Source organism: Leptodactylus fuscus, chromosome 3 (genome assembly GCF_031893055.1).
Source record: "Leptodactylus fuscus isolate aLepFus1 chromosome 3, aLepFus1.hap2, whole genome shotgun sequence".
NCBI lineage: Eukaryota > Metazoa > Chordata > Amphibia > Anura > Leptodactylidae > Leptodactylus > Leptodactylus fuscus.
In genome coordinates this window covers 229371766-229386005 of record NC_134267.1, presented here as the reverse complement: position 1 = coordinate 229386005, position 14240 = coordinate 229371766, and positions in this window count along the sequence as shown.

Sequence of the window (14240 nt, the reverse complement as noted above, 5' to 3'; positions counted from 1 at the left end):
GCCATCTCTGGAGGTAAGTGGACACCAGGGGGTAGGATTGCTTTTAAAATCCTATCTCCGATTAATAAAAAAATCCCATTGACTTGCATTGGGATCGGAATTGGGATCGAGATCGGGTTCGAATGAAAAATGATCGGAAATCGGATTTTAAAATCGATCCTGAAAAGTCAAGATTGGCTCAACCCTAGTTTTCAACCTTTGCAGTGCAATGCCAATCCTGCACCAAAAACCTTGAGGCCCAAGGTCATTTGTAGTGTCTTACAAATATTTTATTTTTTATTGAATTGGTTTAATTAAAAATTAGAGCTCTTACAAAGAACCTTTCATCACCTCCACCTACTCCAACTCTTTGCATACTCCATTGATTCTGGCACAGTTGGATTTTTTTCTCTAGGTTCAATGGTTCCTGAGTAATCCCTGCTGTAAGTTTCAGTACCCAATATGCTAATGATGCTCTCTACTGTCAGGTGGGCAGTCCTGGGTTGGCACAGATAGTCCCCGCCCATTTGACAGTAGAGAGCCTAACTGTGCTGAAACTAACAAGAGATTACTTGGGAATGGTAGGGAGTAGAGAAAATCTTCCAACTGGGCTGGAATCAGAGGAGCAGAGTCTATTGGAGGATGCCATGGGTTGGAGTGGGAGATGGTGGTGAAAGGTCTTCTGTAACCAAATTAGAACTATCGTAAGCGAGAACATTTCTGTCTGTAAAGATTTGAATGGGAATTTTTTAGCATACCCCAATCACTGCCATATTGATCCACCAGCCAGTGACTGGAGGAGCAATCACAATGCTGTGTCAAAAGGAACCAAAAAGTCGGGATTAGTCGGTTACACAGAAAGTATTGGAATGGGAATACCTGGGAATTGTTGAGTTGGGTATGACATTTTTATATTTTTAAAAAACAAAGTTGGACAATCCCTTTAAGGGGATTACTTGACCACTTTCTTCTACAGAACAAGATTGAGTTTATAGTTAGTATCCAGCAATGTCTTCATAGCAGCAAGTTTAGTTGTATCACGTACTGGATATGTCGATTTTTCGCATGACCCCTCTGACCTTTCTGATTACTTTACAATTACATGTGCAAATGACATGAGCAAGCGACCTACAATACCGTGTATGGCGCCCCCTGCAGTAACCGTACACTGTGATTCTTTTAGACCCCTGAACAATTAGATGCGATATCCACCAGTAATCCCGCTGTACAACAAAAAATTCTTGAAGCAATTAGTGAATGCCGAAGAGAGGTTGATCCGCCTGCAAAAAACATGGTGAAGCCGGTAAGGTCATAGTAAGCAATGTGTTGGTGTTATGTGTGGGGGGGTCTTTTTGGCTCAAAATGGGGAAGATGTGGAAACAATGTCAAGGGGAGGCATGTTCAAATTGCAGGGAAACTTGTACTTAAAACTTCTCAATGGGAGGGTGCACATACTTAAGGGTTGCACATACACATAACAGAACAGGCCGTATAGATACAATGGGGTTAAATGCAGTAAAAAAAAGCGGTCATACTTTTTTTCCCCTGATCTATCTATCTATCTATCTATCTATCTATCTATCTATCTATCTATCTATCATCTATCTATCTATCTATCTATCTATCTATCTATCTATCTAATCTATTTCCTATCTATCTATCTATCTATCTATCTATCTATCTATCTTATCTATTTCCTATCTATTTCCTATCTATCTATCTATCTATCTATCTATCTAATCTATCTTATCTATGTCCTATCTATCTATCTATCTATCTATCTATCTATCTATCTATCTATCTATCTATCTATCTAATCTATTTTCTATCTATCTATCTATCTATCTATCTATCTATCTATCTATCTATCTATCTATCTAATCTAATTTCTATCTATCTATCTATCTATCTATCTATCTATCTATCTATCTATCTATCTATCTATCTATCTATCTATCTATCTTATCTATTTCCTATCTATCTATCTATCTATCTATCTATCTATCTATCTATCTATCTATCTATCTATCTTATCTATTTCCTATCTATCTATCTATCTATCTATCTATCTATCTATCTATCTATCTATCTATCTATCTATCTATCTATCTATCTTATCTATTTCCTATCTATCTATCTATCTATCTATCTATCTATCTATCTATCTATCTATCTATCTATCTATCTATCTATCTATCTTATCCATTTCCTATCTATCTATCTATCTATCTATCTATCTATCTATCTATCTATCTATCTATCTATCTATCTAATCTATTTCCTATCTATCTATCTATCTATCTATCTATCTATCTATCTATCTTATCCATTTCCTATCTATCTATCTATCTATCTATCTATCTATCTATCTTATCTATTTCCTATCTATCTATCTCCTATCTATCTATCTATCTATCTATCTATCTATCTATCTTATCTATTTCCTATCTATCTATCTATCTATCTATCTATCTATCTATCTATCTATCTATCTATCTATCTATCTTATCTATTTCCTATCTATCTATCTATCTATCTATCTATCTATCTATCTATCTATCTTATCTATTTCCTATCTATCTATCTATCTATCTATCTATCTATCTATCTATCTTATCTATTTCCTATCTATCTATCTATCTATCTATCTATCTATCTAACTATCTATCTATCTAATCCATTTCTTATCTATCTATCTATCTATCTATCTATCTATCTTATCTATTTCCTATCTATCTATCTATCTATCTATCTATCTATCTATCTATCTATCTATCTATCTATCTTATCTATTTCCTATCTATCTATCTATCTATCTATCTATCTATCTATCTATCTATCTATCTATCTATCTTATCTATTTCCTATCTATCTATCTATCTATCTATCTATCTTATCCATTTCCTATCTATCTATCTATCTATCTATCTATCTATCTATCTATCTTATCTATTTCCTATCTATCTATCTATCTATCTATCTATCTATCTATCTATCTATCTATCTAACTATCTATCTATCTATCTAATCCATTTCTTATCTATCTATCTATCTATCTATCTATCTATCTATCTATCTATCTATCTATCTATCTATCTTATCTATTTCCTATCTATCTATCTATCTATCTATCTATCTATCTATCTATCTATCTATCTATCTATCTATCTATCTATCTAATCTATTTTCTTTCTATCTATCTATCTATCTATCTATCTATCTATCTATCTATCTAATCTAATTTCTATCTATCTATCTATCTATCTATCTATCTATCTATCTATCTATCTTATCTATTTCCTATCTATCTATCTATCTATCTATCTATCTATCTATCTATCTATCTATCTATCTATCTATCTATCTTATCTATTTCCTATCTATCTATCTATCTATCTATCTATCTATCTATCTATCTATCTATCTATCTATCTATCTATCTTATCCATTTCCTATCTATCTATCTATCTATCTATCTATCTATCTATCTATCTAATCTATTTCCTATCTATCTATCTATCTATCTATCTATCTATCTATCTATCTATCTATCTATCTATCTTATCCATTTCCTATCTATCTATCTATCTATCTATCTATCTATCTATCTTATCTATTTCCTATCTATCTATCTCCTATCTATCTATCTATCTATCTATCTATCTATCTATCTAACTATCTATCTATCTATCTAATCCATTTCTTATCTATCTATCTATCTATCTATCTATCTATCTATCTATCTTATCCATTTCCTATCTATCTATCTATCTATCTATCTATCTATCTATCTATCTATCTATCTATCTATCTTATCTATTTCCTATCTATCTATCTCCTATCTATCTATCTATCTATCTATCTATCTATCTATCTATCTATCTTATCTATTTCCTATCTATCTATCTATCTATCTATCTATCTATCTATCTTATCTATTTCCTATCTATCTATCTATCTATCTATCTATCTATCTATCTATCTATCTATCTATCTATCTATCTTATCTATTTCCTATCTATCTATCTATCTATCTATCTATCTATCTATCTATCTATCTATCTATCTATCTATCTATCTATCTTATCTATTTCCTATCTATCTATCTATCTATCTATCTATCTATCTATCTATCTATCTAATCTATTTCCTATCTATCTATCTATCTATCTATCTATCTATCTATCTATCTATCTATCTATCTATCTTATCCATTTCCTATCTATCTATCTATCTATCTATCTATCTATCTATTTTATCTATTTCCTATCTATCTATCTTCTATCTATCTATCTATCTATCTATCTATCTATCTTATCTATTTCCTATCTATCTATCTATCTATCTATCTATCTATCTATCTATCTATCTTATCTATTTCCTATCTATCTATCTATCTATCTATCTATCTATCTATCTATCTATCTAATCTATTTCCTATCTATCTATCTATCTATCTATCTATCTATCTTATCTATTTCCTATCTATCTATCTATCTATCTATCTATCTATCTATCTATCTATCTATCTATCTCATCCATTTCCTATCTATCTATCTATCTATCTATCTATCTATCTATCTATCTATCTATCTATCTATCTATCTAATCTATTTCCTATCTATCTATCTATCTATCTATCTATCTATCTATCTATCTATCTATCTATCTTATCCATTTCCTATCTATCTATCTATCTATCTATCTATCTATCTATCTATCTATCTATCTATTTTATCTATTTCCTATCTATCTATCTATCTCCTATCTATCTATCTATCTATCTATCTATCTATCTATCTATCTATCTTATCTATTTCCTATCTATCTATCTATCTATCTATCTATCTATCTATCTATCTATCTATCTAACTATCTATCTATCTAATCCATTTCTTATCTATCTATCTATCTATCTATCTATCTATCTAACTATCTATCTATCTATCTAATCCATTTCTTATCTATCTATCTATCTATCTATCTATCTATCTATCTATCTATCTATCTATCTATCTTATCTATTTTCTATCTATCTATCTATCTATCTATCTATCTATCTATCTATCTATTTCCTATCTATCTATCTATCTATCTATCTATCTATCTATCTATCTATCTATCTATCTTATCCATTTCCTATCTATCTATCTATCTATCTATCTATCTATCTTATCTATTTCCTATCTATCTATCTATCTATCTATCTATCTATCTATCTATCTATCTATCTATCTATCTAACTATCTATCTATCTAATCCATTTCTTATCTATCTATCTATCTATCTATCTATCTATCTATCTATCTATCTATCTTATCTATTTCCTATCTATCTATCTATCTATCTATCTATCTATCTATCTATCTATCTATCTATCTATCTATCTAATCTATTTTCTATCTATCTATCTATCTATCTATCTATCTATCTATCTATCTATCTATCTATCTATCTATCTATCTAATCTAATTTCTATCTATCTATCTATCTATCTATCTATCTATCTATCTATCTATCTATCTATCTATCTTATCTATTTCCTATCTATCTATCTATCTATCTATCTATCTATCTATCTATCTATCTATCTTATCTATTTCCTATCTATCTATCTATCTATCTATCTATCTATCTATCTATCTATCTTATCCATTTCCTATCTATCTATCTATCTATCTATCTATCTATCTATCTATCTATCTATCTATCTATCTATCTATCTATCTATCTATCTATCTAATCTATTTCCTATCTATCTATCTATCTATCTATCTATCTATCTATCTATCTATCTATCTATCTATCTATCTATCTTATCCATTTCCTATCTATCTATCTATCTATCTATCTATCTATCTATCTATCTATCTATCTTATCTATTTCCTATCTATCTATCTCCTATCTATCTATCTATCTATCTATCTATCTATCTATCTATCTATCTAACTATCTATCTATCTATCTAATCCATTTCTTATCTATCTATCTATCTATCTATCTATCTATCTATCTATCTATCTATCTATCTATCTATCTTATCCATTTCCTATCTATCTATCTATCTATCTATCTATCTATCTATCTATCTATCTATCTATCTATCTTATCTATTTCCTATCTATCTATCTCCTATCTATCTATCTATCTATCTATCTATCTATCTATCTTATCTATTTCCTATCTATCTATCTATCTATCTATCTATCTATCTATCTATCTTATCTATTTCCTATCTATCTATCTATCTATCTATCTATCTATCTATCTATCTATCTATCTATCTATCTATCTTATCTATTTCCTATCTATCTATCTATCTATCTATCTATCTATCTATCTATCTATCTATCTATCTATCTATCTATCTTATCTATTTCCTATCTATCTATCTATCTATCTATCTATCTATCTATCTATCTATCTAATCTATTTCCTATCTATCTATCTATCTATCTATCTATCTATCTATCTATCTTATCCATTTCCTATCTATCTATCTATCTATCTATCTATCTATCTATCTATCTATCTATCTATTTTATCTATTTCCTATCTATCTATCTTCTATCTATCTATCTATCTATCTATCTATCTATCTATCTTATCTATTTCCTATCTATCTATCTATCTATCTATCTATCTATCTATCTATCTATCTATCTTATCTATTTCCTATCTATCTATCTATCTATCTATCTATCTATCTATCTATCTATCTATCTATCTATCTATCTATCTAATCTATTTCCTATCTATCTATCTATCTATCTATCTATCTATCTATCTATCTATCTATCTATCTATCTTATCTATTTCCTATCTATCTATCTATCTATCTATCTATCTATCTATCTATCTTATCCATTTCCTATCTATCTATCTATCTATCTATCTATCTATCTATCTATCTATCTATCTATCTATCTATCTAATCTATTTCCTATCTATCTATCTATCTATCTATCTATCTATCTATCTATCTATCTATCTATCTTATCCATTTCCTATCTATCTATCTATCTATCTATCTATCTATCTATCTATCTATCTATTTTATCTATTTCCTATCTATCTATCTATCTCCTATCTATCTATCTATCTATCTATCTATCTATCTATCTATCTATCTATCTATCTTATCTATTTCCTATCTATCTATCTATCTATCTATCTATCTATCTATCTAACTATCTATCTATCTAATCCATTTCTTATCTATCTATCTATCTATCTATCTATCTATCTATCTATCTATCTATCTATCTATCTATCTAACTATCTATCTATCTAATCCATTTCTTATCTATCTATCTATCTATCTATCTATCTTATCTATTTTCTATCTATCTATCTATCTATCTATCTATCTATCTATCTATCTATTTCCTATCTATCTATTTCCTATCTATCTATCTATCTATCTATCTATCTATCTATCTATCTATCTATCTATCTATCTATCTTATCTATTTCCTATCTATCTATCTATCTATCTATCTATCTATCTATCTATCTATCTATCTATCTATCTATCTATCTATCTATCTATCTATCTTATCTATTTCCTATCTATCTATCTATCTATCTATCTATCTATCTATCTATCTATCTATCTATCTATCTATCTATCTATCTATCTATCTATCTATCTATCTATCTATCCTATCCATCTATCTATCTATCTATCTATCTATCTATCTATCTATCTATCTATCTATCTATCTATCTATTTCCTATCTATCTATCTCCTATCTATCTATATACATATCTCACTGACCTGACCACTGACCACATAGGCTTTCCACAGGGCGAGACAGAACTGTCTACCACGAACTACTGATGAGCTACAGTTGCTGTCACACACTTATAATGAAGGAGCTCACAAGTCCGGCCTCCTAACTATATACTTATAGTTTGTTAGAATATTTAGGATAATATAGAGAGAAGGATAATTGTATTGCCCCACAGCAGGTAGATATAGTACAGTCTCTAGCTGCCCATGTGATGCTGTGCTGATGTATTACGGCTCAGATGGTGTCTGATCAGGGGCTGAGGAAACACTTGAGTGCATGGATATAAATGCAGTATACATGATAGACAGTCAGGTGATGGATGCAGGTATGGAAATGTGTTTTTGATAGAGTGCTTCTTAAAGGGATCCTATCATTAGATACCCTTTTTTTCTGACTATCACGTAGGAATATCCTTAAGAAAGGCTATCCTTCTCCTATCTTTAGATGTCTTCTCCTTGCCGCCGTTCGGTAGAAATCCGGGTTTTCTTCGGTATGCAAACAAGTTCTGTCGCAGCACTGGGGGCGTTCCCCAGCGCTCAAACAGCACTGGGGGCGTCCCCAGTGCTGTGAGAGAAATCTCCTGCGACACCTCTATCTTCTTCTGGAACGCCTCTCCCTGTGTCTTCTTCCGTCCTGGTTTCAATCTTCTAGGCATGCACAGTCGGCTCTGCCATCGGGCCTCGGGCAAAGCCGACTGCAAATGTCCGCCGGCCACAAGAAAATGGCCGCTTACACAGTAAGCTGTGTAAGCATACATATTCTTGTGGCCGCTTACACAGTAAGTTTTTGTAAGCGGCCATTTTCTTGTGGCCGCTGGCATGCGCAGTCGGCTCTGCCCGAGGCCCGATGGCAGAGCAGACTGCCTAGAAGATTGAAACCCAGGATGGAAGAAGACACAGGGAGAGACGTTCCAGAAGAAGATAAAGGTGGCGCTGGAGAGTACTCTCGCAGCATTGTGGACGCCCCCAGTGCTGTTTGAGCGCTGGGGTCCACCCCCAGTGCTGCGAGAGAACTCCTTTGCATACCAACGGAAAGGGGGGTTTCTGCCGAACAGCAGCGCGGAGAAGACATCTAAAGATAGGAGAAGGATAGCCTTTCTTAAGGCTATTCCTACCTGTTAGTCAGAAAAAAAGGGTATCCAATGATAGGATCCCTTTAAGTCTCTTACATCATTAGACCCAACGTCTGACAAGGAATCAAGTGCCTTTAGCTTGAGGTCTCGTGCAGCGCTATCTATAGGCAACGTTTGCTCCTGCTGTTCCCACTAGCACTTTGGCAGGGAGTTATACGCCTTCTCCTCCCAACCGTCCATTAGTTTGGCGTACATTGGGCTTGGCCTACACCTTCTTCAGCATTTGGCTTGGGCCTGGATATCTCATCTGCAGTCACGTCCACTACTGCGGCCTACAATGGCTCTTCTACAGGAGTGAGAATCCTTCTTTCTCCTAGGGGGAGAATTTCTATAAAATGCTACGCCGTGCACCTTTATTGTGATTTTACATATATTGTGTTACACATATACTGAGTAATTTATGCGTTTTTGCTGATACAAAGCTCCAAATTTCCAATTTTCTTTCACATAACTCTAGTCCCCTGCCACTAGGCGGCATATGTATTTATACTCAAATATAAATCTTTTCCATTTAACTCTTATACGCCCCCGAGTCAGTATGTTGATGTTTTTGTTTTTTCTGCATTTTACATAGTCCTGGAGTGTTGATGCTCAAAAAACTGCTGAAAAATGGGCCAAAACATGTGCGTGTAAGCACAGCGAAGCGGCACAAAGACAGATACCAGGTTAGTGACTCTGATGTGTAGGTCGTTGGGTTATTGTGGAACGTATGGGATTTTCATTGGGCGAACCTTATCCATCATAATGAATAAGAAATATACAGTGCAGTGTAAAGTTTTTGGCAGGTATAGAAAAGAAATAGAAGGGTTAATAGTTTATTTTTGTCAATCGCCAAAATGAAGTGAATGAAGAAAAGAGAAATCTAAATCCCATCCGTATTTGGTGTGACCTTTGCTCTTTGGCTTCCATCAATTCTTCTTGGTACTTGCAGGTAGGTTCTCCCTGCCATCTTGGAGAAGTAAGCACAGATCTTCTGTGGATGTAGGCTTACTCCAATCCTTCTATCTGTTCCTGTAATCCTAGACAGACTGGGTGTTGTTTAGATCAGGGCTATGTCTATGGGACCATACCATCGCTTTCAGGACTCCTCCTCCAAAGGGCAAAAGTCACACCAAATATTGGTACGATTTTTCTTTTTCTTCTTTTTGGTAATTGCTAAAAATAAGCTATTACTACTTCTATTTATGAAAGCATTCACACAATGCAGCATTTTTATACACTTGAGGCTTCATTCCTATCTGCATCGGAGTCTCCGTAATGCTGGGTTCACATCTGTGTTTGGTAATACCCAGCTAGGTGTCTAGTCCATAGTCCAGGTACTGGAGAGGGGCTGCCAGTAGTGTCCTTCGTCGTTTTGAGCAGGATGTGGATACCCAGCTGTATATCCACTCCACAGTCCAGGTACTGGAGAGGGGTTGCCAGCAGTGTCCTTCGTCGTTTTGAGCAGGATGTGGATACCCAGCTGTATATCCACTCCACAGTCCAGGTACTGGAGAGGGGTACAGCAGCAGGGGACATGGGTGACGACGTGGATATTCAGCTTGGTATCCACTCCAGAGCCCAGGAGTGAAGCTGCCAGCACCCAATTTACTCCTCATCCTCCTCCTCCTCCTACAACCCCAGCCCCTACTTCTGAATGTGATATATATATATATATATATATATATATATATATATATATATATATATATATATATATATATCTATATCATTATTCCCCCCCCCCCCCCAGGGGCTTACAACTCAATTTTTTAGGGCTCCAGCCCAAGGGCCTGCAAAATAATTTTTTAGGGCTCACCCCCAAGGGCCTGAAATCTAATTTTTTAGGGGTCACCCCAAGGGCCAACAAATTAAACACTGCTGCTGCATGGCTCTAGTCACCCCAAGGGCCAAAAACACTGTATTTTAAAGGCTGTACTCACTCCAAGGGCCAAAAACTAAATCTCTGCTGTTTAAAGGCTCAACTCACCCAAAGAACCAACAAATCTCTGCTGGTGAAGGCTGAACTAAGTTAAAGGGCCTAAAACTCTGCAGGTTGAGGCTGAAGTCACCTGAAGGGCCTCAATCTCTGCTGGTAGCTCAGCTTAAGGGCCTGGAACTTAATTTGGAAGGGCTCATGTTAAGGGCTAGAAAAGTGAATTTTAGAAGGTCTTACCACATCACACACACACACACACACACACACACACACACACACACACACACACACACACACACACACACAATGACAGTTGAGGGTGAGGACTGAAGGATTTCCCATTGCCTATTCCATCTGCGATTGTCATGGCCGACGTGATTTAAAGGGGTGCTTGTTAATATTTGTTGAGCTTAAATTTGGGTTTGTGTCCATCCATTTGGGGAGTAAAGAAGGTTTCCCGGTATTTTCCCACTTTCATAGAGGTTTTTTTGAATGTGAAAAGTGTGTAGTTGTTAGGCTGTGATAGTGGGGTAATAGAGGGACTTTGGTGTGTTAGATGTCCCCAGACATGCTTCCCCTGCTGTCCCAGTTGCATTTCAGACGTGTTGGCATCGAATGGTGGGATCCCCTGAAACGAAGCATTTTCTCCCATAGACTATAATGGGGTTCGATATTCGTTCCAATAGTCCAATATTGAGCGCCTATTCGAAACGAATAACAAAAATCGAATATTTTACTGTTCGCTCATCTCTAGTTCCCATCCGAACTCCAACGCAGATGTGAACCAGGCCTAAGAGACACTGTTGTAGATTCTGCCAAAAATCACACTTGCACATACACCTGAAAGAAGTGCTTACCGTGGAATGTGGGACACCTGTCCCGGGTTCCCCGATAGTGAGTGATGCAGGAGCCTGACGCGTGATGGTGTGCGTGCCCGCACAGAGAGGGCTCTGAGCGCCTCCTCTGGTACACGTGCCATAGGTTCGCCACCATGGTGTTAGGGCATACCCTAGCAATGTACTATAACAATGAGGGTAACAGCCTTGCTATGAACCTATCAAACATTACAAAGAGTATAATAGAACGGCTACATCTGCAGGTAAGGAAATGCTTGACTGTTCTCTTGTTTTCTAGGTCATGGCTGTGGTGAGAACATTGCCATGAACTCCAGTTATACTACTTGGGAAGTAGTAATAAAAGCATTTTGTGATGAAAGGAAATTACATAAGTATGGATTTGCAAATCTGAATCAAACTGGACACTACACTCAGGTATCAAAGCAATTTTGCAAATGTCTCTGGTGACTTCACAGGTGAACAGTGACAACGGGCTACGGTTTTCTCACACTACTGATGTGGTGACATAAACATGTAGTGTGGGTTACTTAAAGGGATTCTACCATTAAAAAACTTTTTTTTCTAGCTAACACGTCGGAATAGCCTTTAGAAAGGCTATTCGTCTCCTACCTTTAGATGGGATCTCCGCCGCGCCGTTCCTTAGAAATGCCGGTTTTTACCGGTATGTAAATTAGTTCTCTGGCAGCGATGGGGGCGGTCCCCAGTGCTGGAAATGCAATGGGGGCGTCCCCACCGCTGCCCGAGAACAGGATCCTGCACCGCCTCTATCTTCTGCTGGATCCTCCCCTTCCTTCTTCGTCTTTTTTCAGCATCACGTCAGACGCCCACGCAGTTGGCTCCTGCCAGTGGGACACTAGTAGAGCCGACTGCACATGCGCGGCCATAGTTCCGAGACCGCAATTGTGCTTGCGCAGTCGGCTCTACTAGTGTCAGCCGACAGAGATGGCGCCACGGAAGAAAGAAGGGGAGGATCCAGCAGAAGATAGAGGCGGCGCAGGATCCTGTTCTCGGGCAGCGGTGGGGACGCTCCCATCGCATTTCCAGCGCTGGGGCCTGCCTCCATCGCTGCCAGAGAAATAATTTACATACCGGTAAAAAACGGTATTTCTAAGCAACGGCACGGCGGAGTTCCCATCTAAAGGTAAGAGACGAATAGCCTTCCTGAAGGCTATTCCGACGTGTTATCTAGAAAAAAAGTTTTTTAATGGTAGAATCCCTTTAAAGGGATGATCCTGGAAAAAAATGTTATACTCTCCTTTCCCCGGTGCTCAGATGCAGCGAGGTCCAGTCCTGCCAGTCTATTGTTGTCCCCACCCCACGTGACCAATCAGCTACCTCAGCAAAGGGCACGTGACATCACAACCTGTGACATCTCGGGGCCACTTCCTGAGACCACTGAGGTCATGTGACCACTGAGGCCAATTAACGGCTTCAGAGGAAGGGATCCGGGACATCACAGCCGGCGAGAAGTTACAGTTCTAGAAGGCACCAGCCGGACCATGCTGGGAGGACACCGAAGCACCGGGCCCAGGGGAATATTTTTTTTCCATCTCCCCTGGCCTATTTTAAAAATACATTTTTGCCACAACATCCTCTTTAATGAGGTACTCCGCTCTGTGAAAGTTATGGCAAATTGATAGTTTTCTTACATACTTGTCCTTTCAAGGTTTTTTTTGCATGATATTTTAGTATACATATAGTGATCACCAGTGGTTTAATCAGGCCGGAATGCACCGGAACTTAGTTCCGGCATAATTATAAAACGCCTGTCAACGTTCCGGTATAATTTTTTAGTTTATACCATATACCTTACACGGTACAAACTAAGAAATTGTCTGATCCACAAGGCAGAACATAATAAACACAGGTACTTACCTCTCCCAGCTCCAGAATTCTTGCTGGGGTTTGCGTCCTTATTCGTCATGTCGCAAGCCCTGGCTCACCTGACGTCCCGTGAGATGGCTGACATGCTTCTGCGTGGAGTACGTCGGAGCTGGGGAGAGGTAAGTAATGTAACAGTGGTTTTTGTATCCTCTCCGGGCCCTGGTTTCCGATTTTTATACTCTGGGGTCTGAAAAAGACCCCAGAGTATAATAATTGTTTATGGGGGAGTCCACAACTGGGCAGCATAAATAATACTGTGTGCAAGGGCCACTATGGCCCATAATACGAGGCCATAATATGGGGCACTTTGTGCAAGGGCTTCTATGGGGCCTAAATTATGCCCCATAGTTTCCCATGCGCAAAGTATAATGCCCTATGATTGGTGGGGGGTTGTCGGTTGGTCTGTCGGGGTCTTCGGGAAAGGGGGGCGGCCATTATTCCAGAGTTCCCCCTAAAAAATGTTCCCACTTTAAGCACTGGTGATCACATCTATATGTACAAATGATGCTCCATTTTTGATATGTTTGGGCAAAAGGGGAGAATTTAAAAGGTTTTTTTTTTTAAATAAAAAAGTTAATAGTAGGAATCTATCCAGATTAGGAATGAGTAGATAGCTTAGACTTCTTAGATTGTACGAAGCTGAGATGTTCCATCAGGCCCATGACAAATAAAA